This window comes from Limanda limanda, chromosome 7 (genome assembly GCF_963576545.1).
Source record: "Limanda limanda chromosome 7, fLimLim1.1, whole genome shotgun sequence".
NCBI lineage: Eukaryota > Metazoa > Chordata > Actinopteri > Pleuronectiformes > Pleuronectidae > Limanda > Limanda limanda.
Window position 1 is genome coordinate 26,655,121 of NC_083642.1, and position 9,406 is coordinate 26,664,526.

The following is a 9,406-nucleotide window of genomic DNA, read 5'->3' on the forward strand; positions in this document are numbered from 1 at the left end:
TCGCAAATTTGTTTCGGGCCGGGGCTAGCAGGGGAAGAGAGAGAGTGAGAAAGCATGAGGGAAAGATGGTGGGTGAGAGCAAGTCCCCCGTGCTTCACAAAGTGGAGGCAGGGAGAGGGAGGGAGAGGGAGAGAGAGAGAGAGAGGGGTAAACAAGAGAGGAAGGGGAGGAGGGTACATATAAGAGGGGGATGGAGCAAAGAGGAGAGGTGGGGGGCACATCTGCACAGTGACCTTTTTCTGATCCAATCTCACTGATGAATCCTAATGAAGGATTTAATAAAATCACAGTTTACAATCTGTCTCTGCATCAAAGCGTGCAATCCAATTCAAAAACACAGGCCCATCTACATTTCCAATATTGTTGCAAACCCATCAACCCCACGAAGCCCTTCCCCGAAAATAAGTGAGCACATGTTTGTGTGTGTGTGTGAGAGGTAGATGGAGGGAGAAATATTGGCCGGGCTGAGAGAGTGAGCGGCTGGCGCATTTGTTCCAGCTGTAGCCTAATGTCACAACTCGTCATATTCATTTGGCCCTCTAATGAGGCTAAAGTCAACAAGGTGCAGCATCCATGAGTGGAATTGCTGCTGCGGCGAACTGCTAAATGAACAGAGGGAAGTAGACAAGAGAGTAAAAGACACAAAGGACATGATACCAAGAGAACATGACAATTCATTTCAAACTTGAAAATGTACAGGCCTGCTGTAAGTTCACGCAAACACACACACACAAACACACACACACACACACACACACACACACACACACACACACACACACACACACACACAAACACACACACACATTTCATACACGCCAGCATAAGATTGCATTGACATTTTCCTGAAATCAAAAGGGCACACCTGTTACACTGTCAGTGAGCTTGGAGGCTGCAGCATAAACAAGACAGATGGACAGATCAATGTGACTGTTTGAATGTCTCTAAGTTGATGCAGTGAATTGAAGAGGGCCAACGGCTGTAAAGCAAAACACATAAAGACCTGAGAGGCTCGCTAAATTCTTAGCAAGAGTGACATCTGCTGGTAATAAGTCACAATATTATCGCTCTAACAGCCTTTAGAGGACTAAACCAACAATTCAAACAAACATACACACAAGGAGTCGAAACCTTTAGACCACCTCAATTTTTTAGCTGTTTACATAATTCCATGTAAATAAAAGCATAAAAAAAATCAACATTTGGATATTTTAGGAATAAAGAATCTTATTTGATGAAAATTAAATAAAAATTGACTCATCCAGCTGCTGAACACTTGAAAACTTTAGACCTCATTTCCAAAATTGAGATGCAACCCTGTAACAGAGGTTCACACAAATGTGTTGCACTTTGTCACACCTTGTGTCCAGTTCATTGCAAGCCCTGTAGGGTTTGGGCTCTGTAAGGTTTATGTCTATAATTTGTGTTGCTCTCCATCATGTGAAGCCTTCGACAGCTTCTGTTGCTGCAGGCGGAACATATTTTATAATATACTTACTTTCAAGGCTTCATTTACTTTCATTGCTGGAGGAACTATGTTATTTAACTATTCATCCCTAAAGGCCTTTTCTTTTACCTTGGGTAGTTTCTTAAACTTGCAATTAACAAGCTAGTACAGTGATTGCTCAAAACATGTCTGTTTAGAATGGGTTGTTGATTGACCGTTGGTAATGTGGGTTGCAGTTTTCTTTTCGAAACTGCAAAAGTGACCTATGATCAACCAGATATTGTTTTTACCCCAATCCTAGCAGCTGTCAATGTCTGACGGGCCAGTTTTTAACGCGTGTGGTTATTAGAAGACATGTTTAACTCAGTCCATGACTGACTGTTAGGACCCGGCCCCACTGACTGTAAGGTGCTGTTAATAGTGAACTATAATGTGTCCAAATCGCACCAATTCCACATTGCACTTCCTGGGGCCATGAACAATATGTGTCAAGTGCAAAAGCCGATTGGATGAGCGTTTTGCAAGATTTGTGTTCCTTAGAACATTTGTGGAATTTGTATATGTCGAATTTTTTTAATCCTCCCCCATGAAAATTAAGCAATAAAGTTATCATCAAAATATTACACTCATCAGGAGGATTACTATTCAGTTGGATTATCCACTCATCAGCACTACACCTTGGACAGGACTCCATTCAAGATTTTTTTAGGCCTTCCATTTAAATCAATGGAGTGTCCCTTTCAAACAAATAATATAAATATTAGATGAAGTCGAGTGAGTTACTTAAATCTAAAAACAAATTTTAAATTGCTGAAGGGATCAATGTACGCCAATGGTGTAACAGCTTGTACTGGAAGTCATTTAAATATTCTTGAATATCACACCAGGCTGGATTGTCCTCCCTGTGTTTCAGTGAATGCCTCTTGGCCCAGTTGAACAGTTAAGATTAAAATTTAAATCATTTACCTTTCAGCATTTAAGAAAAAGTTCTTCATCAGCCTGTTTTATATAGGAAACAAAACCAGATCAATAAACTAGCTTGCTTACAATGCTTCTCGGTTGTGATATGTTATTGATCCACACAGTCAAATTGTTTTTTCATTTATGACCCTGAACAGAAGGAGTGCAGGTTCAGCTACAGTGCAGATCCCTTGGAGGGTTTCTCAGCAGGGTGGATGCTTGGAAAATTGGAGGTTGGATCTCTAGTTGAAGAGTAACTGCACCCCCCTGCTGCCCCTGCCAGTGCCTCACTGTCACATAACTCCGTCCACACTCTGCGATCAAAGCCACAATAACGCTACTACGCAATAGATCATTGGCAACTCTGAGGAATAGGTGCATTGATTGGATATGAGATCTAATGTCTGACTGCTGCCTGCAACTAAACATCTGTAATTTCTCCATGATTACACCTCAGATTGCAATTACTTTCTGTATCGACAACTCCCGTTAATGAGACTGTTTGTGCCAGAACCCCAATCTACATGAACTGGCCTCTGAGCGTGTAGAGTTTAATATGGATGTTTAGGTCTGGGGTATGCTCTAAATATCTGCAAATTCTGTGTGTGTTGTGTGTGTGTGCGTGTGTGTGTGTGTGTGTGTGTGTGTGTGTGTGTGTGTGTGTGTGTGTGTGTGTGTGTGTGTGTGTGTGTGTGTGTGTGAGAGTGTGTGCGTGTGTGTGTGTGTGTCTCCAGAAGGCCCGAGTTGATCAGAGTGTGGAGCGACAGCTGTGCTACAAATCAGAGCCCATTTACTGGTGACAGAGTCATTAACGCCTGCTCATCTCATAAAACACAATGCACATGGTCAAATACCATTCGCTCCATTCACGCTCATAACTCAGTCTACTGGGCACACTCACACACACACACACAAACACAAAATCTCTCACAAAGCTAAACCGAGTGTGTCGATTGGAATGAGTATAGAGGGTGGTTTCCCATGTGTGTGTGTGTGTTGTTTGCAAATCTATAATAAGTAGGGTGATAACGACACAGAGGTAAAGATGGATATTTGCTAAAAGCACAGCAGCAGTAAACACTTTGTCTAAGGCTTGTTTTTACGATAAGTGCACAACATACACACTATATCCTCTTCTTCTTCTTCTTTTTCTCTCTCAATTTGGCAAAAACACAGAAAAACAATACACACACACACACAAACACATATGTATATGTTTATATATATATGCAAATCTACTGCATGAATAACATACTGCATACATAAACATTTTACTTTCATACACAACCCTCTGCAACATTTTTTCACTGTCACACTGATTCCTGCTGCCACTGCTACTACAATAACCTCTCTCCTCTATTATTACCACAGTGTCGTAAAGACGTTCAAAAAATAACGCAATATAATGCATTAATGTATTTTAGAGCTCGAGTCTCTGCTTTGAAATTGAAACAAGAGGCAAAAGTAGAATCCATGAATTGCAAAATATATTTATACCATTGCTGGGTACAGAATTAATGAATGTGTTAATGCAGTGGCCCCACAAAGTATTCAGACCCTTTTGCTCAATTTATTGAGTTTTGGATTCAATTGTTATAATATGAAATTAAATTGGAATTTTGTCCATTGATCTACAAACAAGCATTTAGATTCTTTAGAAAATGGAATCATGATGAAAAACTAAGTATTCAGACTGTGGACCCCATGGTAACAAGCATCATCTTTGCTTTCATTATTCTTGAGATGAATCTAGAACTAGAGCCAATATTTCTCTCCACCTGTTTCCAATTGGAATGTTTAGACAGGGAAACATCTGCTTATATTACGTCCCACAATTCGCATGATAATATTGCAGTGAGACACAGATCAGGGTATAGCTAATACAATAAAAAAAGAATTCAATGTTCACTCTAACAGAACTTCCAAAGTCCTCCGCTGGGAAGAATCTGTTTGAATAATGACCGTGGGAGTATACAAAAAATCAATTTTGCTTTGGAAGGTTCCTAACTTGGTAAAATGACCCAGACGTATTTCAGATTATATCCTTTAGCATAAAAAACATTGGACCATCCTGTTGCTGTCCCACAATTCATTGCGGCATCAAACTTTAATGTGATGAAACCTTGTAGCATCTGGACAGACCCACGTAAATATATAAAAATAAAACAGCTGTTCTATTCTCATGAGTTGATCCAGAACCGATGTGAATCTACACATGATTTTCTTCTCTGTCACATCTGTCCAGTCAGGAGTCACAGTGAAAAGCATATTGAACCTATGGGTCACAATATCATCATCGGAAGTAAATATATATATAAAAACATCATCCAAACTAAATAGTAATAATATAGTCATTTCAATCCCCTGATTGCGGAATGCACAAACAAAATGTCTCCACTATCCGTTCTGAATATACCTCATGTCGTTGTCTTATTTCCATATTTCAGCCTTGTTTGGTTGATTTTATTTTCGACTAAATCTATTCTGTTGTGACTTCCTGTGAGTAAATGATGGTTAAATGTTCCCTGTGTATGAACTATTAAGTTTTCTTTAGTTAGGAGGTGTAACTCTGCATTGGACAGGAAACTTTACGTCTGCACATCATCGAGTTTATCACTATGTTGTACAGTCCTTGGTCTGTTTGTATCATTTGTTATAAATAAAGTTGGTTTGATAAAAAAAAAACACCAAGTGTAAGTGGAGTCGGATTTTCTCCACAACGCGGTTCTCCTTTCCTAACTCCTTACGGCTGCTCCTTCACATATTTCCTTGAACTTGTGACGTTTTCCATCGGGGTTAAGGAATAGTGATTAGGAGAGATTATTTTGAGTTTCCAACCACAGCTATGACTCAGCAGCACTTTATAAATCAGGCCTGCATGGTTAGCAAAAAGCCACTCTGACTCAAGGGCACATGACAACCTGTTTGTCAAAAACATTTAAAGGATGAGACAAAAATGTAACCACTTGAACACAAATCTATAAACTATGTCAGGTAAAACCTGGCAAATATGATCTCATGGTGGCGGCAGCACCAAGCTGTTGGGAGGCCTCTAAGAAGCAGGGACGGGGAGATGGATGAATGTAGCCAGATACAGAGAGCTCTTTGGTATGAGGAAAACCTGCTGGAAAGTGCACACAGCTAAGGATTTGGTTCATCTTACAGCAGGACAACAAATTGATCTATAAACAGCCAAGACAACAACAGAGTGGATTCAAGTATCTGACTGTCCTTGAGTATGACCCCCCCCCCCCAAATCTATTATTACTTCTCACTCTTTCTATATTATTATTATTATTATTTATTTTTTATCGTTAGAATTAACTGGTGCTGCTATCATTAACAACATCTATAAATATCACTCTTATCATTTTCATTATAACAACTGGTCTCTCTCTTCTCCCCCTCCCTCTCTGGTTGTACTGTAGACGAAACAGTCTGCTTCCTGATCACTGACAGTACCACCTAGTGTTGACGGAAAGCAAGGGTCAGCATCCCCCTCAGATTTATACAGCACGTTACAAACTACTATCTCAGGATTAATGTGCCATAAGCAGGCACTGGGGTGTAAAATGTTACTAACCTCAATCTGATCTGGGGTCAGTTGCTGTACACTGGCAAGGTCATCAGCCATGTGTGAGCTTGCATCAACACCACAGTCTTACCCGCCAAGGCCAATTTAAATTCACTAGATCCACCAGATTGCCCCCACTCATAAATATCAGTACCCTAAACATGCCTGAATCTTTTTAAATTTAAATTCATGAATTGTTCTCTGAGAAATCAACAAAAATGAAATTTTAAAACATCCTGGATCCGCCCCCTGAACAATAAAATGTCATGGCTTCTTCCATGGTGCATTCTGTATCCTTCCATCCTTTGTTGTGGAAAACCAGAAGTCCAGAAGTTTTTGCATAATCCCGCTAAATAACAAACGCAGATGAAAACAAAACCCCCTTTGATGTAGGTAATTATCAATGTGAACTTACTGTTAAGATAGTGGTAGCAAGAGTTTATTATGCCACATTAAGAAATTAAAGAATTATGAACAATTCTTGATTCTTGAAAGGTTATATGACTGACTAGTGCTAGAGTGCATGGCTTGCAGCTAGCATGCCAGCTACGTCTGCTCACCAACTAGCCCTGCAAGTTGAAACATCCGCAAGCCTTCACTTCCAAATAATTCAGTTAGCCACTAAACACAGGGCCTTGAATCTCTATGAACATCATAAAACAAGCATTTGGAACTACTATTGACATCTAGTTTCTCTCCGTAGTGCAGCATCTTACCAGTTTAAAGGAATATCCTGGACCACTATGGGTTTCTTGCTGCTTTCATCATTATTCTTCATTGTTTCTGACCATGAAACCAGTCCAGTATACTGAGACTATAGTATGCAAGCTACATACAGAAATTGCCTACTGTAAATATCGCATGCATGCTGCGCTCTCATGCGGCGGCCATAGCTCAGGAGGTAGAGCGGGTCGTCTACTAAACAGAAGATCCCAAGCTCCCTGATTCAGTGTGCTGAAGTGTCCATGGGCAAGATGCAAAACCACAATTTCCATGAATGGCTGTGCTGGCGGAGTGTGAGTGATATGCGATAGAGAAAGCTCTGTATGAATGTGTGTGTGAATATGTGTGAATGCACTTTGAGTGGTCACCAAGACTAGAAGAGCGCTATATAAATACAGACCATTTATCATTTCTTTCAATTTCAGAATTGGAAGTGAAGGTCAATATTTATATTATTGTAAATCAAATATCTTGACTTATGGTAAAGCTCATTACACTTTACAACAATTTAATTAGGAAATCTACAACACATACCTACATGCCAGATGAATTATGTAGACTGTACACAGTACATCACACACACACACACACACACACACACACACACACACACACACACACACACACACACACACACACACACACACACACACACACACACACACACACACACACACACACACACACACACACAAACACACACACACAGACTTCTCTGTCATACCTTTCCCCGAGAATTCACAATCCTTCATGGCCTGGTCACAGTCGGAGCATGTGAGAACAGCTATTGATGACCCGATGACCTTGAGATGAAGAACTCTGCTATACATCACCATGTGCCTGAAGAGAAGACTGAGTTTCTTAGTGTCCACAACACAGGAGCCATTATCTTGACAAATTAAACTAAAGTTCTTGAAAAGTTGTGCTCTTATTCAAAGTGTCTGTTCAAATGACCCTTTTCTTTTTGTCACACCAACAAAACAATATTTTCATGTCACTTATGTATTTTATCATTTTCAAGGCGAAAAGTTTAAGATGTACATTATGTACATGTTACTTTTTAAAAGTGAACATGAAGAAAGTCACATGAAGAAGAAAACTCACCTCCTTTCCAAATTTTCAACAAATCCTTTTAGATGTAATTCCCCCAAAGATCTCAAAACTTTAAGAACAACTACAGAGCTAAACACTCGCCACAGTGACAGGACAACAAAAGAAAAAAGTTCCTCTTTCCTTTAAGAATGCTGTCGGAGTAGTTGTGTTGCCACTAAAGCATTCAGGAAGAGAAGAAGTCACAAAGCTTTCCTTTCAGGGGTGAGAGAGGGAGCAAAACAAGGGGGTCACACAAACCAAAATATAGCTGGGGGCTTAAACTTCATGAGCATATGCCGTGGAAAAGCACACTTTACATTTATTTTGAAAAAACGATTTGCTTCAGTGTGCTCTTCAGTCACAACTTAGCATTGAACTTATCATTTGAGGGGGTTTTAAGTTACAGATCATATCTGTATTTACAGCAAAGACTTAGTTTATACTTAAAGTAGAAATGTCTCACATCCAAAATAAATTATATATTTGGTGGTCTGCCAGGAAATAGTTCAAAGTAAATGTGGAGTGTCATTTAAAAAAAAATGTGCACCCCAGGCAACTCCAGTAGTCCGGCATACAGTTCCCTATTGTCCCGCCTTGTGACTCTATCAGTGTATCTCCTCTCAGCCTACTGCTTTCACACCACTATTTCCTCGCAAAAACTCAACACTAGCAGAAAGTCACAAGACTTGCTTCAGGCAGGATTCACAATCTCTTTTAAAAAAAACTGTTTGAACAAATTCATAGTCCCAGAAAATGTGTGAATAAAACTATTCTCCACTCATAATGACATGAGATCCAGGGCACACATTTCTTCCCAGGCTTTAAAAATACAACAAGAGTAGAGCAAGAAATCCAGATCTAGACTCTTACCTGGGTTTTGTCAGTTGAAGTTCGTTGGATGCTGGAGGAGGTGAAGACAGGTGAGGAGCTGCAGTGATTTCCCTAAACAAACCGACACAGGAGAGCACCTGCGATTCAAATGCATCAGAGCAGTGAAAAACGAAACTAAGGCACGTCTCCTAAACCCGAATTTGACTGCATTTGAATGGGACAAAAGGACTTTAAAAGGAACTGTGTGGGTTGAATAAATAATGATAAAAATAAAATGACTTAGTTCATCATTAGATAACAAGTCAGTCAGTCTCATTCCACTTTGCACACATCTGTGCTGACAGCTATCTGATTGTATGAAATAACTCAGCAGCATAAATGGAAAACTCACTTTTCAAACATTTACAGTAAATAAGAGGTGGTTCAACTGGTTTCATTTTGACCATGGATCCTTCACTGGAACAGAGAATGGCTGCCCTCATGTGGACAAAGACTCAACCTGCAGCATCTAGAGAAATAAAAAAGAGAAGTATTACTTCAAGCAGAGGAAGTGTTTTGATTTGTGTTCTGGTCTGTGTATGTGTATGGCTTTTAATGTGAGGAATAACTGTATTTAATGAACAGTGCAGAGTCAGACCTCCCTCGCTAAATCAGATATTTACTATGACTTTTTTCTTTTCCTAAAACTCATTATGAATGCAACGTAGTCCTGATAAAACAATACATTTTAAATATAATATTTTTTTACAAACCAAGGAAGTCAGACATCAGCTAGACAA